We start from the raw sequence: 8115 nt of genomic DNA on the forward strand, positions 1-8115 counted from the left end.
CCTAGTGAAAGGGAGGAGAAAAGTAGTTTGTACCAAATTATTCTAAGAAAAACTCTGCCCCTTGTCAATGAGAATCGACATTTTAGATCATTAGGCAGAGTGATGCTAACTCTTGTTACCAAAAAAAAAAAAAAAAGAAAAAGCATGTGGTTGCCTTTTGGACATCTATGGCCAATGTTGTCCTTCCAGGACGAATACCCCTATTTCCTGAAAGGATACCATTAGTGGAAAAATTTCACAGTACTAGTGGATGGGAAGGGGGAAGCCATGGAAGAAGCAACTCAAGGCAACTGAAATATCCCAATCCCCAGTAGAGCCTGGGGTGCAGGTTTTTCTTGTTATAAAGGGAGAATGTCAGAACAATGGGAAAATGAAAGCAGAAAGTTTAGGGGGAAAGTCCAAATGTGGAGGATGCCAAACATGAATTAAGTGCCCACTAGTGCTACACAAGAGTGATGGAGAAGCAACATCTTGGTAGAACTACCAGTCTGAAAGGAAGAAGCGATATGAAGTAGTTTGATCGCGGGGGGTGGGGGGGGGGTGGGGAGCAGTTCCTGATTCAATGGTGTGCTGTAGAGAGGCTTCTTTGAGAAGGTATCTATCTCAACAGCAGCTGAAAGGGACATGGGGAAAGTTGGGGGAAGAGCCTCCAGAAAAAAAGAGCCCTAAGATGTCAGTCATGTCTTGGGTCAGGCAGGAACCTCCTAGAGGGCAGGGCAGCAGAATGCACTGGTAAAAAGACAGGTGTGTGTATGAGGGACCCAAGAGTCTAAGAAGAATAATTTAATTCATTTCCTGAGGCAGGGGTGCAGAGGGAGATGGGGAATTAAGTAAAACCAACTTCAAATTAAAAAAAAAAAAAGTGTTTCTGTTGTATACTACCTTGCTGAACCGTGTTTATCAACTGTAGTTTTCTGATGGACTCTTTATGGTCTTTTGTGATTAGAATCATATCATCTGCAAATAAATATACTTAGACTTCATCCTTTCCTATTTATCTTTATCTCCTTCATTTGTCTAATTTCCCTAGCTCAGACTTCAGGCACCACGTTGAGCAGGAATGGAGACATCCTGATTTTGTCCCTGATGTTAGTGAAAATGCTTGAGTTTTCCTGTTCAGCATAATGCTGGCTGTGGGCTTGCTGTACACTGATTTTATTATGCTGAGATATGTTCCCTGCATCTCTAGATTCTCCAGGACTTTTATCATAAAGAGATGTTGGACTAAGTGATAAATGGATGTTTTTTAATGTGGCATGTATGTACAGTGGAACACTTCTGCCATAAAAAGAATAAAAGCCTATAATTTACAACAAAATAGATGGAACTGGATGAGTCCATTAAATGAAACAAGTCATGCATAGCTTCACTTAACCTTAGTGGGAACCACCCCTCAAGCTTGTGCTCTTCCTAGAATTCAAAGTTATTCAAAAGGAATCTTTTCCCAAAATAAATAAGTCAGTAAAAGACAATGAAATAAAACTGGAGTTGATTGATGAGTGTGTTTGACTTTACTGAGATGCACATTAACCTTAATAGAGAATTAGAAGTTGAGTTAGTGATAGATATATGGATTGTTTTGGGGTATTTATTATTATTATTATTATTATTATTATTATTATTATTGCTGCTTCCTTACAATTTGCTACAAATGTAGAGCCTAAAACAACATCCTTTGTTATCTCATAGTTTCTATGGGTCTGAAATCCAGAAAAAGTGTAGCTGAGTTTCCTGCTCCCGGCTTTACATGGTACAGTTAAGGTGCATCACTCAGCATGGGCTTTGAGGTTTCAAAAGGCCACACATTCCCAGTTAGCTCTCTCTGCCTCCTACTTGCTGGATGGATGGATGGATGGATGGATGGATGGATGGATGGATGGATGGGATAGATATAGATAGATAGATAGATAGATAGATAGATAGATAGATAGATAAACAGACAGATAGCTAATGAGGCAGATCAAGGTGAAGGTGTTGACTTCTGCCTCACAGATTCAGCAGGGGTTGTTGGAGGTGGGGGTGAGGTGGTGCAGTCTTAATTAAAGTGTGTCGTCTAGCTGACACTTGATAGGACTGTCATGTCCTAAGGCACATAGTGGCCCATGTGTCCAACTTAAAGGACAGAAATTAAAAGGCAGGCAACCTGAGCTCACGAGCTTGAGCTCCCCTGAACTGCGCTGTTCCCTAGGCACAGACCAGGCAGAATTCACATCTGCACATTCAGTCCCTGCAGAAACCTAACACCTCCCTTTGCCTCAGCCAGCACCACCAGGAAATTAACACCCACCCAGGTACATGGACAGAACTGAGCTGAACAAAAAGACAGCTGCTCTTACGTCTCTTTTTTAATCACCAGCATGCAGTCCTGGGGATTACTAGCTTTGGGGTGATTTGGGGAGGATTACTCTTTCATTAGTGTCTGGGGTCAGTTCCAATATAATGTCATAGGCGCCTCTTAAGATAACCTTTAAGATAACCTCCCATGCATCCCTTTCCATGTCTGAAAGGTTAAATTTTACAAGCCACAAACAAACTAATTACTCATCAGACTTCCAAATGGCTATTAGTTTTCAACAGAAACATATCACAAAATCATTTCTGCTCCAGGCTTCCAGGTGTCTATGAGAACACCATTCTAAATCTCCAGTATAATCTCCAATAATGACAAGAAGGATTGGAAGCTAGACAGATGGCTCAGTAAGTGAAAGCACTTGCTGTTCCTGCAGAGGACCCAGGTTCAGTTCCCAGCAACCCCATAGAAGCTCGGTGACATCTGTAACTCCAGATCCAGGGCATCTGGTGCCCTCTTCCAGCCTCTATAGACACTGCATCCATGTGGTGCACACACACACACACACACACACACACACACACACACACACAAGCACACGCACATAAAACAAATGTTTAAAAGAAGGAGTAAGTGCAACTTTACAGTTGTTAGCATGCATCTACCATGCCTTTGCAGTTACACCAGGGAACACACACACTAAGGCAAGTGAAGGACTGATGAGACTCAGGGAAAGAAAACCACATGTTCATCAAAATGCAGCAAAAGACATGAAAGCTACAGTCTTACATAGAGAAAAACAAGCTGTGTCTGCAGGCTGCCTGTACATTCAGACTCCCTTTACACAGCTACACTTTCATTCATTCAGCAAATGTGTTAGGTGGTGTGCTAAGTAAATAAACTAATGCAATTTTTTAAAGAACAATTTTCTACCAGCAAGACTTGTACAGGAAATAACACAGCATGTTCTGCAGCCAAAAGGACAATTATCTCGAGTTAAAACATCAAAGGAATAGAAAGAAATGGGAACAATGAAAATTGCATTAACTGTGCCCAACAGTAACAGTCCTGGTTAAATTTAAGTATATATTGAATGGAAATACTTGAAAACAATGAAAACTGGGAAGAGGAAATGAAGACAACGTAAAATAAAATCTGCCAAATGTCTGAGAATAAGGGACAAGTGAACGCAGTACCTTGATGTGGTAAAGATGTATGTAGTGCTATCTAGGGTAATTACTACAGAATGCTCCAATAGTACATGATTCTCATTACTATAGGAAGGGTGGGCTGGGCAGCAGTGGCACACCCCTTTAATTCCAGCACTCAGGAGGCAGAGGCAAGCAGAGCTCTGTGAGTTTGAGGCAGCTTAGTCTACAGAGTGAGTTTCGGGACAGCCAAGTCTACATAAAGAAACCCTGGCTCAAAAACAAACAAAAAGGAAGGGTGGAATTTAAGTTTTAAAATAGCCAATCAGAACAAAGTAAAACAACAAAGGAGATATGAAGGCAGTGCAAAAGATACACGTACCGATGAAAAGAATGGCAGAGAGTTAGGAGGTACAGCTTAGGATACATTTTACTAATATTTACTCACACAAAGCACTTATACTCTACTTTTTTATTTAAATTTTAATTCACATCAATCATAAGTTTGGCAAATAGAGAGAAATAAGAAGACAGGAGGTGACACCACTACCAAGCTGAGCAAGTAGAGAAACTGGAACCATAAAAATGTTCAGCTAAAAACCACAAAAAGAGCCAGGTATGGCGGTCCAGGCCTGTAGTCCCAGCACTCCGGGGGTGGAGGGAGGAAGATCAGGAATTAGAATGCTAAAATATGCTCTTTCTATTGCTAATTTTTGGGGCCTCTATGATAAGATGCCGGACCTTGTCAAAGGCCCTTCCTGTATTGGTTGAAAAGATCAAGCAGTCTCAGCCCTTGACTATTTATGTATTAAATCACACTTAATGGTTTACATATGTTGAGACAAACTTGCACCCTTACAATGAAAGTAGCTTTGTCACGTGTATGATCTTAATGTGTTCTGGAAATCAGTCTACAAAAAACTTATTGAAAAATTTTGCATGTATGTGCCTCAGGGATATTTGTTGGTTGTTGTTGTTGTTGTTGTTGTGTGTGTGTGTGTGTGTGTGTGTGTCCTTATCTAACATTGGTCTCAGGATGATGATGTGTCTGTGTAAAATGAGTTTAAGAATGTTCCTTCCCTTCCTATTTCAGATAACTTAACTGTAAATTGTTGAAGTTAGCTCTTCTGTAAGTCTGGCAGATTCCATTCTATCAGTGAGCCTATCTGGTCTCAGGGCTTTTCTTTGTGGGTAGACTTCTCATTATTGCTTCATTCTCATTGCCTGTTAGGATTTTTTTTTTTTTTTTTTTTTTTTTTTTTTTTGGATACAGGGTTTCTCTGCGTAGCTTTGTAGACCAGGCTGGCCTCGAATTCACAGATATCCACCTGAAATTCTTAGATATCCACCTGCCTCTGCTTCCTGAGTGCTGAGATTAAAGGCATGCACCACCACTACCTGGCACCTGTTACAAATTTTTAAGGTTTCCTCTTGATTTAATTTTAGTAAATCATGTGTATCTAGAAATTTATCCATTTTAGTTTTTCCAGGTTTTTTGTTTTGTTTTTTTTTTTTCTTGATGTTTTCAAATAGTACTAACTGATTATATTCCATTGGAATCTACTCCTGTTTCACCTTTTATATCTCTAATTTCATTGCTTTGCTCTCTCTCTCTCTCGCTCTCTCTCTGTGTGTGTGTGTGTGTGTGTGTGTGTGTGTGTCTAAGAGTTTGTCAACTAGTTCACTTTTTTCAAAGAACTACCTCTTTGCTTGATTGAGTCTAAACATGTTTTCCCTGATCAGTACTTCTTCCCATCTGTTTTTGAGTCTGAATTGTTCTTTTATCCATCTGAGCTCTTTCTGGATTTATAATATACGCATTTATTGCTGTAAATGTTCCTTTTAGAACTGCCTTAGCTACATCCCAAAGACTCTTGGCAAGTTGTGCTTTCGTTTTCCTATGATTCTAGGAATTTAACCTTCCTCCCTGATTTCCTATGTGGCCCACTGGTCACTCAGAAAACTATTGTTTACTCTATTTGTGTAGTTTCTCTTGCTATTTATTTGTAGTCTTATTTTTTGAGATAAAAAATTATTTTATCTACTTCTTAAAATTTGCTGCATGTCCTAGAATGTGATGTCCCAAGGCTTCTGAGAAGAATGTGTAATTTTATCTAGTGCCTGGAAAGTTCTATAGTATTGTTAAATCCATTTAACCTGTAGTGTTTAACTCTGAGGTTTCTTTGATTTTTTTTAGTTTGGATGACTGTCAATCTGAAGATTAAACTAGAGCATTGAAATCACTATCATTGTGTTAGGACCTATGTGATCTTTTATGCCCACTAGTGCTTATGAAATTAGGAGCCCCAATATGGGATGCACATGAATTTATAATTATAACTTCTTGATCCCTTTTATTAATATGTAATGACCTTGTTTATCTTTTCTAATTTTGGTTTGTGCCTATTCCAGCTTCTTTTTGGCTTCCATTTCACATATATACATATATACATATGTATATACATATATATATATATAATTTTTTTTATTTAAATTTTCAACAGGCTTATTTTACATGTCAATCCCAGTTCTCTCACTCTCCCTTCCTCCCCTGTCCCTCTTCCAACCCCCATCCCATCCACTATCTGCTCCTCAGGGAGTGAGGCCTTCCATGGGGGATCTTCATCTATTTCCTTTTTTTATAGACATTTTCCATATTTGTCCATCCATGTACTTTTCTTAAAGACAACAAATAGTTGGATCTAGTTTTTAAGTCATGTTAGTCAGGGTCTCTTGGTTGGAAGTTGAAGCCATTTATATTTAAGGTTATTATTGATTGGATTAGTATTTGTTGTTTACCTTATTCTCTATAGAGGTGTTTCCTGATTTATTGTGTAGGACATGATAGACTCCTTGGTAGCTCTCCTTTGTTTATCAGTCCTTTCATGACATTTATTCTTCCCTGTGATCCCATGATTGACACTTCCTTCCTTCTCTGTGTTCAGTATTTAATTCTGCAGTGGATTGATGATCAACAACTGCCTTACTCTCTGCTTGTCTTGAATGTCCTATGTTTCCACCATTTAAAAAAGGTGTGGTGTGGTGCTTTTCTGTTGCCGTGATAAAATACTCTTACCAAAAGCAATTTAAACAAGAGTATTTTGGCTTATGGTTTGAAGAGTTTAGATGTCCACCACAGCTGAAAAGGCATGACAGGAGCACCAGAAAGCTAGCCAATCACACTTCCCTCCACATACAGGAAATATAGAATAAGAAGTGTAAAAGTTACAAGCCTTCAAAGCCTGTCCCCAGTGACATATGTCCTCCAACAAGTTTCTACCTCCTAAAAGTTCCATGCCCATCCCAAACATCACCCTCACCAAGTAAGTGCTCAAATATGGGGATTTATAGGGACATTTCTCATTCAAACAATCTCACCTGGCTGCAGCACTCTTGGTTGGTATTTACTTTCAGTGTTTGAAATATATCATCTCATGTTTTCTTGGCTTTTAGAGTTGCTGGCCAGGGCGCTGCTGTTCTTCTGGTGTCTTTGTTTTTGTGGGTGGGCTGGTGTTTCCTCTACAGATTTTAATGTTGTTTGCTTTGTTTTTATTACCTGGACTACTATGAAGAGGTTGCTCTCTGATGATGTTTATGGTTTTCTAAGTATCCTGTGTTTGGCTGTCTATTTCTTTAGGATTTTCTGCTAGCACTTCATTGAATAGGCTGTTGATGCCTTCAGTGTTTATCTTCTTCCATCCTATAGATTCTTAGATTTCAGCATCTTAATTATAGCCCTGAGTTATGGGACACTGTAGATCTTGTTTAGATGAAGTATTTCCTCAATCTTGTCCTCCATCCCCAATATTCATTTTTCTGCTTGGTCCATCCTGTGGCAATTACACTGTTTTGTTTTTTGTTTTATAGTTTTTCATTTCTAACATTTTGCTTTCCAAGATTTTAATTTCCTTACTAACTTTTCCTCCTTGTTGCTATCCCTTCTGTGTTTCTGATCTTCTTGTCCATTTTGCTGACCTTTTCCTCTGTATTTCTCCTTTTCTCTCCAGAACCCCATGTTAATTTCTTCTTGTCTTCTGAGTTGTTCTTTTTCCCTAGCAACCTTTTGAAATCTTACCTGGCAGTTTACCTATTTCAGGATCTTTGGATTCAGTAGATGAAATGTGATCTTTTGGAGAGCCACTTTGCCTTGTGTGTTGGTTCCTTTTAGCACTGCTGTCACAGAATAGTTGCCCGGAGGCACCTTCCTCAAGGAAAGGCTGGCCTTGGCTCATGGTTTGAGGGGATGGGGATCACGGTAGTGGGAGCATGAAGTTGCTGGTCACACTGTATTCACTGTCAGGAAGAGACCAATGCTGGTGGTCCTTGGATCAATGTTAAGCTCCACTTTCAGAAAAAGATAATATAGTGTGTGTGTGTGTGTGTGTGTGTGTGTGTGTGTGTGTGTGTGTAGGAAGGAAGTTTAACATACCTACAATGTGAACCACAAACTAAGATATCATCTTACAGTTGTTTGGTTCAGTGAGTCCCAGAGAAACAGACATGAAGAAGAGACAATATTAGATTTGCTAAAGATCATGACACTGCTACAATTTATTGGAGGAAAAAGAAAACAATAACAGTGAAAGGGAGAGATAGCTCTCTCTCTAGAGACACTCTTTCACTTTGAAATAAGTTAGTAAAAAGAAAACATTATATGAAATAGATCCTCAAGGCAGA

Source organism: Phodopus roborovskii, unplaced genomic scaffold, assembly GCF_943737965.1.
Source record: "Phodopus roborovskii unplaced genomic scaffold, PHOROB, whole genome shotgun sequence".
Taxonomy (NCBI): domain Eukaryota; kingdom Metazoa; phylum Chordata; class Mammalia; order Rodentia; family Cricetidae; genus Phodopus; species Phodopus roborovskii.